The sequence below is a fragment of the Suncus etruscus genome, chromosome 3 (genome assembly GCF_024139225.1).
Source record: "Suncus etruscus isolate mSunEtr1 chromosome 3, mSunEtr1.pri.cur, whole genome shotgun sequence".
NCBI classification, from domain to species: domain Eukaryota; kingdom Metazoa; phylum Chordata; class Mammalia; order Eulipotyphla; family Soricidae; genus Suncus; species Suncus etruscus.
In genome coordinates, this window is record NC_064850.1 from 66,968,846 (window position 1) to 66,983,648 (window position 14,803).

The 14,803-nt window shown below is 50.7% G+C and overlaps 1 protein-coding gene across 2 annotated transcripts in view; it reads left to right on the top strand.

Annotated features, from left to right (window-relative positions):
- Window positions 1–12,624: 12,624 nt before the first annotated feature.
- The window catches only part of SYT2 (synaptotagmin 2), an 84,571-nt gene continuing 82,392 nt past the window's right edge, over window positions 12,625–14,803 (top strand). The window contains exon 1 of one of the 2 annotated variants that reach the window (XM_049770655.1): window positions 12,625–12,699. The gene's annotated coding sequence lies outside the window, so the exon portion shown is untranslated. Of the gene's footprint in view, window positions 12,760–14,803 lie in introns of both variants that reach the window. The other variant, XM_049770653.1, reaches the window with a different exon arrangement.

Consider the following 14,803-nt stretch of genomic DNA (forward strand, 5'->3'; position numbering starts at 1 on the left):
TGACTCCTAATTGTCTGCAGTTTTCCCACAATTGTGATACTTTTCTTTGATGGGGTTCTGGGGCCAATAGAGAATAGTGTCCAGAGTACAATCTGGAGTGACAGTGGTTTGGTCTTTTTAAATATCCTGATTCTTTTGGAGGGGGAAAAACCCAAGCAGCCCAGCTCTGGTACAAGGATACCAGCTTCACTCACTCCACTGAGATCATAGCTGAAGTGGGGGCAGGGTTGTTGCTTTAGCAGGCCCAGTGTGGGTCCCATTCATCCCCTGGCCCACTGGGTTTCCTTTACACAATCCCCGCAATACCTGGGTCATGTAGATTCTCTGCATCTTTGCGTGGGAAGCAAGGCCAGCATGAGAGCATAAAACTGCTCTCAGCCTCGGTGACAGCCCTGCTCTTTGCCGTCTGGTGGCACTGAAGCGAGAGTGCCTGTGGCAGGTGTGCTGGAAAAGGACACCTGGACCTTGCCTTCACCTCTGGAGGTCCCCCAGCCGGATGCTGAAAAACATGCTCAATAAATACAAGGATACTTTCCTCTGGCTGATGCCTTTTGTACCCCCCAAATGACGGCTGGGAGATGTCATCTCAATGTCCTGCTTGATTATGAAGGCACCCCATGTCCTAGAGAAATTTCTGAACTTGGGGGCAATATACTATACATAGAATCACACGTCCAGCAGTTAGATGAGTTGATGAAGGGAAAGGACTATGCTATATTGGCTCCTGAACTCAGAAGACTAGGGATTAAGGGAACATTCGAGACCGAAGATGTGACTCGGCAGTGGGGCATCAGCTTTGTGTGTGCAAGGCTCTGGGTCCAGTCTCTTGACAGTTCCAGTAAAGCAAAAAAAAAAAAAAAAACAAAAACAAAAAAAACCCTGTGACCTTGGCGTTATTCACCTAGTGTCTGCTATTGGTTCGTAATTTACCTTCTAACGTATGTCCAGGGAATTTCTTACCTAGAGGGCTTAGTTACTAGATCTTCTAGTCTGAAGAATGATCATATAATTGTGCCGGGATTAACTATAATGGTGGACTTTTCCTCCCCTGGAGGGAAGCAAATTTCTGCCAGGGGTTGAGCCTAGGTCTCGCTCAGGTTTATCCCCTAAGCTTTATCCTTTGGCCACAGCTTCATTTTGGTACCTAGGAGGTAGAGGACTCATTTTTCTGTCTCAAGGTCAGTTTAAACTGTAAAGAGAGGCCATCTGCGATGTCACTTGAGCAAAGAAAGCAAAGAACTAGTTTTTGTTTTTGTTTTTTTTTTTAAACCACAGAACTTAAGAAAGATTTGGGACCATATTTTGGTTGTATTGGAGAGGCACACAATTTTTCAGTACCTCCATCAAAAATCAGCATGGGTGTTTGAGATATTTTTTATGGCAGGCACCAGAGAAAAACCTGGAAGTTGGATTGGCCTCTCCTGTTTCACTCTGAATGCTGTGACAGGGTGGTTTTCAGCCTCTCCCTTCCTGGTTACACCTTTTTTTGTTCGGTTTGGTTTTGGGGTCACACCTGGTGGCACTCAGGGGTTACTTCTGGCTCTGCACTCAGAAATGGCTCCTGGCAGGCTCGGGGGACCATATTGGATGCTAGGGATCAAACCGGGTCTGCCGCAGCTTGGCCCTGTGCAAGGCAGATGCCCTGCTATTTTATCTGGCCCCTATTTATTTATGAAGACCTGCTTCTGGCTGGAGTTAGGTATTGGGGGTATTTAGACCCATAAAGGCTAATTAAGCAGAAGTATGTTAGTTTACATTAAAGGTTATTTTTCCATATTATGATAAAACAGTTCCCTTATGCAACTTTGCCTGTTGGGAAGAACGGAGACAGACAGCGAGGACCCCAGTGTCTTGACTCAGTCCATCGGAGAGCCAGGTTCCTTCTCAGCTCCCAGGAGTACTAGAGCAGCAGCCTCGTCCTGGGCCCCTCTTGGGAGGCCTTTGCATAAGCTCTTTATGCCTCTCGGCTTGCTCACAGTGGCTGTGTGTAACTTGTAATAGAAATGTTATTGAGCATCTGCCTATGAAACTGTAAAACAGGAATTTGTATAAAGTTACACTGTAAATTTATTTTCAAAGCATATAAATCAATTTGTAAAGTGTTGGTTTCACTTCCAAGATAATATAAACCAGTTTCATGTTTCAAAGTTGCTTACTTAGGAATATCTTTACATTTATCAGTATAAACAGTAAATTTTAATCCAGCTATCAGATTAGATACTTCAATTAGAATATTCCAGTTCCCTGTTTGGGTCCTGGGATAATTATGTAAGAAGGGAGTCTAGATAAGTCTTTTCAGGATGCCGTGCATTGCGAGAGAGAAACAGAATTATGAGGTTGTTTGTTCTGCTCCAGGTAAGTACTGGCCAAAGATTCTCTTTGTTGGGAAAATAGAAAAGTGAAAAAATAGACTTTCTGGGAAAACAAAGCCCAACAACACCCAGTTCCCTCAGAAAATAAGATCCTACAGACTGATTTAGCTGGGAATGAGAGTGTTGAGAAGCAAGAGCCTTCTGGTTGTGTTCAGGGGTCCACCCTAGACCTCCAGCATCCAGAGCGCACGCATTGCCATTTGGGGTCTCAACTCCCAGGCACACTAACTTTAGGCTCTCCGTGACTATTTAACTGGGGGTGTATGGGGTGGGGAAATGGAGGGAGGAAGTGGGACCACATCCAGCTGTGTTCAGTGCTCTCTGGCCCTGTGAACTTATTTTGCTGACCACGTAATTAGGATTATATACAAAAGAAAGCTTTTGCATTAGGTTGGGTTTGTTTATTTTTGGTTTTTGGGTCACACCTGGCAGTGCTCAGGGGTCACTCAGGGCTCTAGGCTCAGAAATTGCTCCTGGCAGGCTTGGGGGACCATATGGGATGCCGGGATTTGAACAACCATCCTTATGCATGCAAAGCAAATGCTTTACTTTTATGCTATCTCTCCGGCCCCTTGTTTAATAATTTTTAAAAAGCAGTTAAAGGATAATAAGGATGACTACTTAGTTCATGTGTTTCCATTAATCTTAACAAATTAGAGACAAGGGACTTGTAATGTGTTGGACTGCTACATGAAGCAGGCCAGGGGAGTATCTTAATGATATAGCAACACCCTGGGTTCCGTCTTTGGCACTGCAACAAAAGACGATTAAAGCAGTTAGATGACTGAAGGAATCAGACTTGAGCTCACCTTGAGTCCTAACTGGTCCCTAACCATCAAATTTCTTTTATCTTCTGTGCCACACCTGGTGCTGCTCAGGTCTGGCTGCCTGTGGGTGGCACCAGGCAGTGCGAGAGACCATGTGCTGTGGGTCAAACCCAAGCCTCTAGCTTGGTGCAAGTGCTGAGCCTCCTGTCCCACTAGCAAATATAAGCAGGTGTCTGGTGTTCATAAAGAACAGCTTTTTCACATGTCTCACTGATTCCTGCAATAGTGAAGGACAAATCCCTCCACAGACGAGACCTGGAGAGGGAAGGTGCAGGAAACGACAGGCCCAAAGCACCAGCACCTTTACACAACTAGCTAATTTATGGCGATGTGTGTGGTGGGGTCGGGCTGAACCACAAGTAGCAGTGCCGAGGCGATTCTTCACTGCTCATGAGTAGCCTCTCATAGTGCTTGGGACCAGGTGCGGTGCTGAGATGCCCAGAATGGCCCTAAAGTGCCATGTTTCCCCCCATTTAGGGGAGGAGTGGTTTTTGCTTTGGGGTCACTCGCAGGTCAGCTAAGAGCTCACTCCTGGCTCTGGCTCTGGGATCACTGTCAGGGCTTAGAGGACCATTTGTGGTACTAGGGATCGAATCCGGGTCAGCTGTGGGCAAGGCCCTACTAGCTCACGGGCCTGCCTTTTCTACCTTTTCCCACTTGTGACCAGCTTTGGACACATCACTGTTCTCAAAACACATCTGTTATCCTGACAGTATTTTTAGTGTGCTATCTATTTTGCAGCTCATTTCTTTGGGGGGGGGGGTGAAGGTGGGTGTTTGAGCCTTGGCTGGTCATGCTCAGGGCCCGCTCCTAGCAGGTAGTACTTGACCATGTTTAGGGGGTCCAGCCACAGCTCCTGCATGCAGAGCGTGTGGTTTCAGCTGTTGGCATCAAATTCCCACCCCGTTGTTTAATTCTTGCATTTCTCTGTGGGTGCAGGTGGGTAGATGGATTTCTGGTGCAACAGTGTGCCATTGGAATAAACACTCCTCTGAATGCCAGATATTTTTTTTTTTTTTTTTTGAGGAAGGGAAATCCTTCAAGTTCCTAAAAGGCAAATATCCACTGCCACATCCCCTTGGGTAAGGTAGATTTCCTGGTCTCGGCTACAAGCAATCATGAAGTTGTCTTTTTTGGACTAAGATAGATGAACCCACGGATGCGCTAGAGCCTCTGGCAGGGTAAGATGGAGTTTTGGAGCAGAGGGGATTTCCCTGGTCCCTTCGGTAGAACCAGCCTGCAGGAACTTCCGACTTTAAACAGAAGAGGGCAGCATAAGCCAGGATGCATCTCCCCGCTTCCAGAGCCGAGGACAGCCGAAACCCCAAGGACACGCTCTAGGAATCTAGGAAATAGAACCGGGGACTACCCCAAGTGGGCTCCCATTTAGCAGTTATGCACGATCGGATTGGCAGAGCCAGGGAAGCGCTGGCCTTCAGAAACACAGGGACGTGCCTGACAAAAACCCGGAAACTTCCAGACAGGCTGGTTCACCAAGAACTGACCTGTTTGCCATTAGTCTGGCTTCACTGCAGCCTTTCAGGTTGGACATTTCCAGTGGAATGTATCTCTGGGACTCGCAAGGGCAGACTTCACCTCCGAGTGGAAATTGCCTGCGTGAGCTGAGAAGGACCAAAGAGGCGCTCCCAGGTGGGAGGGGCCCCATGCCTGCACGGGAGCCAGGTTCAGTCCCCGAGCACTGCCGGGTATGGTCTGCAAACCCCCGTAGGTGTGGCCAGAACAAGATCACCGAGGAAGGAGACTGCAGGCAAGGAAATGGCTCATACAGTGATGGAAAAAACGGCCCCATATTGGCATGTTCCAGATACAAGAGTGCCTTGTCTCTGCAGTACCTGCTACACAACTGAGAAACTAGGAGCGCCGACTGCACTGGCTTGAGCCTTGGGGACAAGGTGGGGGGCTCTGGAGAAATAGCACAGAACTATCTATTGTCTGCTCTGCTCTCCCAGGCTGGTGCTGTTTTGCCTCCTCTGACCCCCCCCCCCCCAGGTGTTTTAGAGAACCCAGTGAACATTTGCTTTTTATTCTAAACAGTTGGGCAATTCAGTTAAGTTGGGAATTATTTTAACGGCTTCCTTCCTAGGGGCCGCAGGAGGCAAAGTCGGGGTGATCCTTGAGTGCAAAGTCAGTAGTAAGCCTTGAACATTGGGGGGTGTGACCCAAACAACTAAAACAAAACAAAGATTCCTCTAGGGCAGGGCCACAAAATGTAGGGAGGGCCGTTTGCGGCCTGCTGGCCGCGAGTTTGAGACCCCTGCTTTAGATTTTAGCTTGCTTGATACGTTTTTAGGCCACATGCTCAGGTGCTCAGGTGCGAAGGGCTCTGCACTCAGAAATCACTCCTGGCAGGCTCAGGGGACCATATGGGATGCTGGGGACCAAGCCTATTGTGCTGTTGCTCAGGGTTCTCCCCTCTAGATCTTTGAACTGCTGTCCAGAGGGCACCTGGGGCTCTTGCTTATGCTCGAGTCCTGCTCCCCTACTCACCAAGAGCACCGAGCACTCACATTGAGCAAAGGGGCATGGCCACCACTGTCCTGACAGTGGAGAAAGGGACTGGCGGCTATGGGCCACTGGGCATTCTTCCAGACCAGACCCCGGGTTTCCTGTGGCTTTATCATACAGTGCTGTGCTTCAGGTGTTTGTCCTTTTTGTTTGTTTTGAGCTTCACTGGGTGTGCTCTGGGCTTACTCGTGGCTCCTGTTAAGGGATAATTTCTGTCAGGACTGGTGGACCGTATGGGGTGCTGGGGTCAAACTAAGCTCTGCTACTTGCAATGCAAGTGCCCTCCCCTCTGTGCCATCGCTCCAGTTCATCCAGTTCATTGATCCATTGACCCTTCTAACCAAGCTCAGAACCTCTGGGCAGATGGGGAGGCCTTCTAGAGCCAGAAATTTCCCTAGGAGCTGGAGTAATAACACAGTGAGTAGGGCATTTGCCTTGCACACTGCTGACCCAGGTTCAAGCCTTGGCATCCCATATGGTCCCCTGAGCCTGGCAGGAGTAACTTCTGAGCACAGAGCCAGCAATAACCCTTAGCACTGCCAGGTATGGGGGGGAGGGAGGGAAGGAGAGAGGGAGGGAGGGAGGGAGAGAGAGAGAGAGAGAGAGAGAGAGAGAGAGAGAGAGAGAGAGAGAGAGAATGTGAAATTGTGTGTGTGTGTGTGTGTGTGTGTGTGTGTGTGTGTGTGTGTGTGTGTGTGTGAAATGGTTGGCTATAACATTTGTTTGCAGGAAGAACTGACTAGTAGAAGATTGTGATTGTGCTTGCCTGAGACACCAGGTCTGAGGCTGTCTCCCTTAGCTGCTTCCCCAGGTGTCCTGAACATACACCCCCATCTTCCTGTCTCCTTCCTGCAGCTCTGGTGCATTCCTAGGGCTGTCCTCAATTTGCAGATGATTTGGGTAGGGTTTATTGCCCAGATGTTTCCATGACTTGCATTTCATCTCCAGTCCCATAGCTGTCAGTCCTCACTATGTCTGATCCCAACTCAGAGCCACTTCCTTGCAGCAAACATTCCCCTGCATATAGTGTCTCCTCAGTTTTGGACTCACTAAAGGGGAGTGTGATGGGGCAAGGGAAATAGTCTTTTTTGGGGGGGGTTGGTTTTTGGGTCACACCAGGCAGCGCTCAGGGGTTACTCCTGGCTCCATGCTCGGAAATCACTCCTGGCAGGCTTGGGGGTCCATATGGGATGCCGGGATTTGAACCATCATCCTTCTGCACCTAAGACAAACGCCTTACCGCTGTGCTATCTCTCTGGCCCTGAGAAATAGTCTTGACACTGAGTAGAATAAAGCAGAATCAACCCTCTCTTCTACTTAGTGAAAACTAAGGCTCAGAGGAACTTACCTGTAACACCAAACCATGGTGCTTCATTGAGGAAGAAACTAGAGCTCAGAGCAATAGCACCACAGGAAGACGTTTGCCTTGTACAAAGCTGACCCAAGTTCAATCTCTGGCATCTCATATGGTCTCCTAAGTCCTCCCCAGGTGTAATTCCTGAATGGATAGTAGGTGTGGCTCCCTCAAAAAATAATTTAAAAAATGTAAACATCTCTGGTCTCAAAATATTTTTATTGTCATGGTGGTTCTTTCGGGGGAGGTGAACTGTGCAGGGGCCAACACAGCCTTCTTGTACCTGTAGGACCATGTCCTAATCCTACCCACAAATTAATTCCCTTTGATTTGAGAAATTATTTCCAGTCCAGCAAGCCTGCACACAGACTGAAGCTTTGCATGCAGGAGACTCAAGGGTCGAGCCTTTGGAGCACTGTATAGTCCCCTGGAGCACTGTTGGGAGCAACCCCCAAACACCATTAGGTGTGATCCCAAAGCCAAAATACCGTTTTTTACTTTGAAATAAGTTGAGGTGAACAGTCACATGCAAAAAAGTGAACTCAAACCTCTATCTAACACTATGCACGAAGGTCAAATCCAAATGGATTAAAGACCTTGATATCAGACCCAGAACCATAAGGTATATAAAAGAACACACCATGACTTTGAGACCAAAGGCATCTTCAAGGAGGAAACAGCACTGTCCAAACAAGTGGAAGCGGAGATAAACAGATAGGACTATATTAAGCTGAGAAGCTTCTGCACCTCAAAGGAAATAGTTTCTAGAATACAAAAGCCACCCACAGAATGGGACAAACTATTTACCCAATACCCATCAGATAAGGAGGTAATATAGAAAATATACAAGATACTGATAGAACTTAACAAAAAAAATATCTAAACCCAGCAAAAGATAGGGAGAAGGAATGAACAGACACTTCCTCAAAGAAATGCAAATGGCCAAAAGCACATGAAAAAATGTTCCACATCACTAATATCAGTGAGGTGAAAATCAAAACAACTATGAGGTACCATCTCACACCACAAAACGTGGCCCACATTATAAAGAACAAGAACGAGCTGGAGTAATGATGCAAGTGGTAGGAAGTTTGCCTTTCACGCACTAACCTAGGACAGACCAAAGTTCAATCCCCTGGTGTCCCATATGGTCCCCCAAGCCAGGAGATATTTCTGAGCACATAGCTAGGAGTAACCCCTGAGTGTCACAGGGTGTGACACAAAAACAAATAAAACAAAGAACAAGAACAAACAATGCTGGCGGGAGTGTAGGGAGAAAGGAACTCTCATTCACTGCTGGTGGGAATGCTGTCTAGTCCAGCCTTTGGAAAACAATATAGAGATTTTTTAAAACACTGGAAATTGAGCTCCTATATGATCCAGCTATACCACTCCTAGGGATATATCTTAGGAACACAAACACACAATACAAAAATGCCCTTTGCACACCCATGTTCATTGCAGCACTATTTACAATAGCCAGACTTTGGAAACAACCCAAATGTGGGACAACAGATGAGTGACTAAAGTAACTGTGGTAGATATACACAATGGAATACTATGCAGCTGTCAGGAAAAATGAAGTCATGAAATGTCATGGACATGGAAAATATTATGCTGAATGAAATGAGTCGGAGAGAGATACAGAATAGTCTCACTCATCTGTGGGATAAGAAAAATAAAAGATAGTATGGTAATAATACCAGAGACAATAGAGATGAGGCTTGAAAGGACCAGTCCATGATATGAAACTTACCACAAAGATTGGTGAGTGCAGTTAGAGAAATAACTACACCAACAACTATCAAGACAGTGGTAGTTGTTGCATTAAACCCTTACTTATGATGGGCTCGGATGTTGGTGGATTCCTTTGCCCTTCAGCCCCGGCCACGTGGCTCCGTGACCCCCTTTCTGCTGGCGGGTCCCAGGTTCATGAGAGGGGCAGGAAGAAGTCTTACTCACACGCAGGCTTCCAGAGAGATAACATCTTTATTGCCCTGGCCCACGTGTGTGGCCTATATTGTAAACCTATTTAAACATTCAGCCCTGCTGTGTACCTGTCCCTCAGCCATCTTGCCTCCTGCTACTTCTCCATGCTGGCAAAAGGGGCAAAAACCCCAATCTTCTCTGGTCAAAGCCTTATCTACCCTTTCCAAGACCCCTCCCAGGAAATGGGCAGGGTCTTGCAGGTAAGATCAAGTTACCTAGGAAGAATGGGAGGGGATGAGGCTTCAGTAGTGAGTGAGAGAAATAGAATGCATGTCTGGAAGAGGAGAGAGATGGGGAGCATTGGTGGTGGAAAGGTTCCATTGGGGGGACACACCTGGCAATGAGCTGAGGTTACTCCTGGTTCTTTGCTCAGAAATTCTCCTGGCAGGCTTGGAGGACCATATGAGATGCCGGGGATTGAACCTGGGTCTGTCCCAGGTCAGCTGTATGCAAGGCAAATGCTCTATTGCTCTGGTCCTGGGGTGTACTTTTTTAATGACTGAAACCCAACTACAAATATGTTTGTAACCACAGTGCTTAAATAAAGATATTAATAAACAAAAAGAAAAGAAACAAGTTGGGAGGTAGGAGAATGTGAAAAGGTAAATTCCCTGTACTATCACTAGTTCCTGGGATAGGATAAAAATCTGTGAATAAGCCTGGTGACAAAGCATGTGCCCAGCATTTTAGATGCTCTGAGTTCCAGGCCTGGCACCACTGTGTCTCACGGTCCCCAGCAGCATGAATGACAATGGCTCTCATCCTAGCTCTGACAGGGTGGTCCCTTTCCAGACACACACACACACACACACACACACACACACACACACACACACACGTTAGCATCCAAGAGATAGTACAGCAGAGATTGCCCTGGCACCCCATAAATTTGTCCGAATACCACCATGAGTGATCCCTGAGCACAGAGTCAAAAGTAAGCCATGAACCCTGTGTATTACTGTTGTGATTCAAAGCACAACAACAACAACAACAACAGTCTGTTTTCAACATAATTCCTTCTCTAGACCAGCTGTGGCACTGAAAACTTATAAAATGTTCTTTCTGGTCCTGTAGAGCCATAGCACCTCTCCTCTGTCTCCACTTCTTTTGTTCTATTTGTCTTATTTGACTTCAGTTTTCATTTTTGGGGAGAGCAGATGTGGGAGTGGAGTCATCCACAGTCTGTACTGCTCAAAGGTTCCTCCCGGCTTGATGCTCAATGGTTGCTCCTCAGCAGTGCTCTGGGGATCATATGGTACCAGGAAGGAGAGCCAGGCCTCCTGCTTGCGAACTACAAGCCTCAGCACTTGGAGGCATCTCATTAATTTCATTTTTCTGTTCATTTCAAGGAGAAGAAATCATTAGAGTCCATACTGTTCATTTCCTGAGGAGTCAGCCTTCACTTGTTTTGTGGAGACTAGGCTTTTATTTTAAATTAGAATTTAATAATACTTTTGGGTTCTATCTGCTATTTCACCTTGCTCATGTTTTGAGTTTTTGGTCCCACCTGATAACTTAACATAAAATTGTTTATGGGCTACCTGACAGTTAAGTGTCTTCTAGTAGAAAATAGAGAATTTAAAACAAAACTTCAAATCCACTCAGGCTTGGTATGTTCATAAAATCAGACCAGAAGGAGAAAACCGAAATCTTTTATAATAAGAATTGTCATAAGTCTTACAAAACTAGCTACTGTTTATAAATGGAGATGTAGTACAGTGGGCATTAGGTTTGTATGCATACAACCAGGGTTCAATCCCTGACACCTCATATGTATGGTCCCCCAAGTTTGTCAGGAATGATCCCTGAGCACAGAGCCAGGAGTAGCCCAGAGTACTTCTGGGTGTGGTCTGGAAAAGAACAACACTCATTTTCTGGTCGAAGTCAAGGTTCGTGTCTTTGAGCTCATATCTTGCATGTTCTGAGCTCTGAGCTTGATGTCAGAGCTCGTATCCCTGTAGCACTGTATCATGGGATAGCATGTTGGTCTGGTGCTGGGTCCCCAGGTCTCTTGGGAGTGCTCTCCCCACATTTAAGAGCCCCACGCATGCACACACATAAACTTACACACAATGCATACATAATTGGGAGCCCCTCGCACACATGTACACACACAATAACAACACAAAATTCTGTGCCCACCAGCGAGGCAGGTGGAGCGTTTAACCATTGCTGCTCATCCGAAGCAATAGGATACTTAGGTGAAGAGTAATGAGGGGGCAGAACTCCAGTTTACTGGTGTGCATTGTAGGTATGTGAAGAGAAAGCAGGATACCCTTCTCCCCACCCCAGCTCTCTATGCTTTGCAGAAATTAGAAAACCACTTGAGGACACACAGGAGAACTCTCCACTCTCCTGGGAAAACAGAGAATGGAGAAGCTGCTGGTTAGGCTGAGGAGACTGTGGTGTCCAGGGGCTCAGAGGCTCCCTGAGTGCTCTAGGCCAGGCTGCTTTTCCCCAAGACGACTGGAGGGGGCAGAGGGAGGCTGCTGAGCACTGTACTGGGAAGCCCAGCTGAAGCCAGCTGAGGAGGGCAGGGTCTTGGGTACCAGGCTGTCTCCTCCCTCCTCTCCTTGCCCAGCCCTTCGCCCCGCCCCGCCCTGGTCTGCTCTAGAGCTTTATAACCCAGGCCAAGTGGGCTGATGGATTTTTTTTTTTTTTTTTTTTGAAGGAGCACATGACAGCGAGGCTCAGGGACCACAATTTTCATTGACCCAGATTGATGACAGCATCGACACGCTGTGGTCTGGGCGGGCTGAGGCCCAGTGCCCAGAGGAAGGGCCTGAGTGAGGGGCTGGGCGCTATGTGAGGAGGCTGCAGGCCTCAGACCTGGTTTCCCATCAGTGTGGGGAGCAGGGAAGGAGAGAAGAGGGTATGGTGGAGGGGTGGGTAGCAGCAGTTCCGGGGGCGCAGGCGTCTCAGGGATGGTGTCTCCACTTTGGGGCCCTATTTCATCCTGCCTGTACCAGATGTGCCAGATGTGGGGCCCCACTTCTGCTGCTGCCGTTGTATCCTGCTAGGTATGGACACAGCAACAGCTCCCATGAACCCCCCTTGGTTCTGCAGCGCACGCACACACACACACACACACACACACACACACACACACACACACACACACACACACACACACACACACACCCCTCTTTTACAAGATGCACCTAGGCGGCAGCCACTGCCCTCTTTACTTTGGGGACAGCCTCCGGGCCCTGTCTTCGCGGTCTGCCTGCCATGGCAAGCCCAGGGCTGTGGGGGAACCTGCAGCTGCTCCTCCTGATCCCCCCACGCCTGAAGCCCCGGTCCTCCTCGCATCCTCCCAGTCCTCCCCGCATCCCCCCGGATCCCGCCCCCCTTTCCTTCCTTTCCCTTCCCTTCCTTTGCCTTCCCTTCCCGGCTCCCCTGACAAATGCGCATCGAGCGGCGACACGCCCGAGGGAGCGCTGGCGGTGGGGTGGGCGGGTGCCGCAGTGCCGGGCACGTCCTGGCCCCGTTCCTCCGCCCTGGGCTCGCTCTTCCTCCGTGCCCCACTTTCCTGCGGCTCCCCGGCCGCCGCTGTCCCAGGAACCCACCTTCGGGGACCGTCTCGAGCAGGCAGGCGGCGTCCTGGCCGGGGAGGAAAACTCTGCCGTGGGTCGGTTCAATACGTGCGAGTTTTCCCGTCGCTTCTCCGCCTCCCGCTGCCCGCCCCTAGGTCTGGCAGCCCCCCAGAACCCGCAGGCTGGGTGGGGGGGCTCTCTAGGCTGGCAAAGTGGCCCCTGGGGGACTGGGGATGGAAAAGGAGCCGGTCCTGGGTCGGGGGACCCCGAGCTGAGCCGAGCTGCCCGTCCCGGTGTGGACGGCGAGGAGGGGGCTCGGTGCCAACTCGCGCCCCGCGGCCGTGACCTTGAGCGCGCGCGGGGGGCGCGGCGCGGCGGGGCAGGTACGGCGGCTCCTCTTGGGGCGCCCCTCCCACCCCACTCCCCGCGCTGCAGCGCGTCCCCCGCCCTCGCCGCGACGCCGTCCGCCCCGGAGTCTTGCGGCAAAGACACTTGGAGCGAGTTGGGGGGGACCCGGCGCGCAACGGGGAGTCCGGGCTACGCGCGCTCCACTCGCCCGTCGCCCCTTTCCTGCCCACCCGGACCTCCCTGTTTCTTTCGGGCTCGCTACCCGGTAAGTCCACACCGGGGGAACCCCCAAAGTTTCTCCCCCCCAAAAGCGGGATTTTATTTTATTTTATTTTGTTTTATTTTATTTGGGGGGGATCGGGATGGAGAGGCGCCCAAGGCCGGTGGGGTTGGAAGTTGGGAGTCCCGGGCGCGTCCCAGGAAAGGGGCGATGGAGTCTCAGGCTGGGTGTGCCCCTCTGCGCCCCCCGACTCACGCCCCGTCTTCAAGCTGCGTCTTGTGTCTGCAACCCGCTCCTAGTTTACTGGGGGTTGGGGTGGGGGAGCAAGGAAGGTTCCCTCCTGCCGCGCCGAGCTCCGGATCCCCCCTACCCGCATTCCCCCTACCTCCCGCAAGAATTGGACCCCTGACCCGACGCCGCAGTGGAGGGCGGAGTGTCGCCAGAGACCCCGAGTTAGGGGGAAGCTGGGGAGTCCAGGGGAACCCGGACTGACAGGAGGGTCGGGGGGCCCCCTTCCTCCATACCCTTTTCTCTCTAAAGTTCATGACTCAGCACGACCAGGCCCCGCTCTGGTCTCCCCCCACTTGGCCCCGCACACCCAGAGCACTCCACTCTCTGCACCCCGGAATCCACCTTTCTGACTGCGGTTTCCCCCCTATTTTATTTTAAACTTAGAAGGCCTCTTCTCTATCCCCCCTCCAACACCTCTTCTTTCCATCTTGCCTATCTCTCAAACCTCATTCCACAGGTGCCTCTAGGACACCCCTAGCCCCTGGTGCGGCCCCTCAGAGCTGGCCGCACCCCACAGCACCCCTTTCTTGTTGGATAGAAGGGGTGTGTGTGTGCGCGCGCCAAGGGCAGCGGAGGCCTGGCCCAGCGGCATGAAGGACAGAGGTGGGGGCTGAGGAGGAGCTGAAGACTGCCTCGGGGTATAATAACTGCCCCACCTTAGTGAGAATTGGGAGCCTTTGGCCATTCTTCCCCTGCTTGGACCCAAGATGGGCCAGGAGCTGGTCCATCACCCTGAGGCAGGCACTGGCAGGTGGGAACAAGATGCCCAGTGCAGAGACTGAGGCAGAGCCAGCGAGGCTGAGTCAGCATCAAGGGGCCCTGTCTATCCCTGTGGCCCTGCTCCTCACCTGGCTCCGCCCTGCACCCCCTACTTGCACCCAGGATGCCCTGAGCTGGCTCTTCTGGGGGAATCTCTGGGATTGAGCACCTCTGCTATCTCCGATGAGTAGCTGGTATTTCCGGTCAGCTGCAGCTGGGGTGCTGGCATGGGACTGGCTCTCCCAGTCACGACTGAGATCTGGGGAGGGGAGCACTGGGAGACACTCCTGGGCTGCGGCTGGACCTCAGGCAGCTTCCTGGCAAGGACCTTGGTATTGGGGGAGATGCTGGAAGGGCAGACCCGGCTCCTTAGGCCTCATAGTCCCTAGCCCCAGGCAGGCCTGGCCTCCTCTGCCTCTACCAAGTCCAGCGCTGTGCTTTGTCTTTCTTCCTCTGGCAGTCAGCCCAGCCCTCTTCTGGAGCCGCTGAGGGCAGCTGGGGGCTGGGAGGTTGGAAGGCTCTGGAAGGCAGTCTGACCCCTCTGTGGAGGATGCTGCTCCCCACCCTTGGCACTTGCTCTT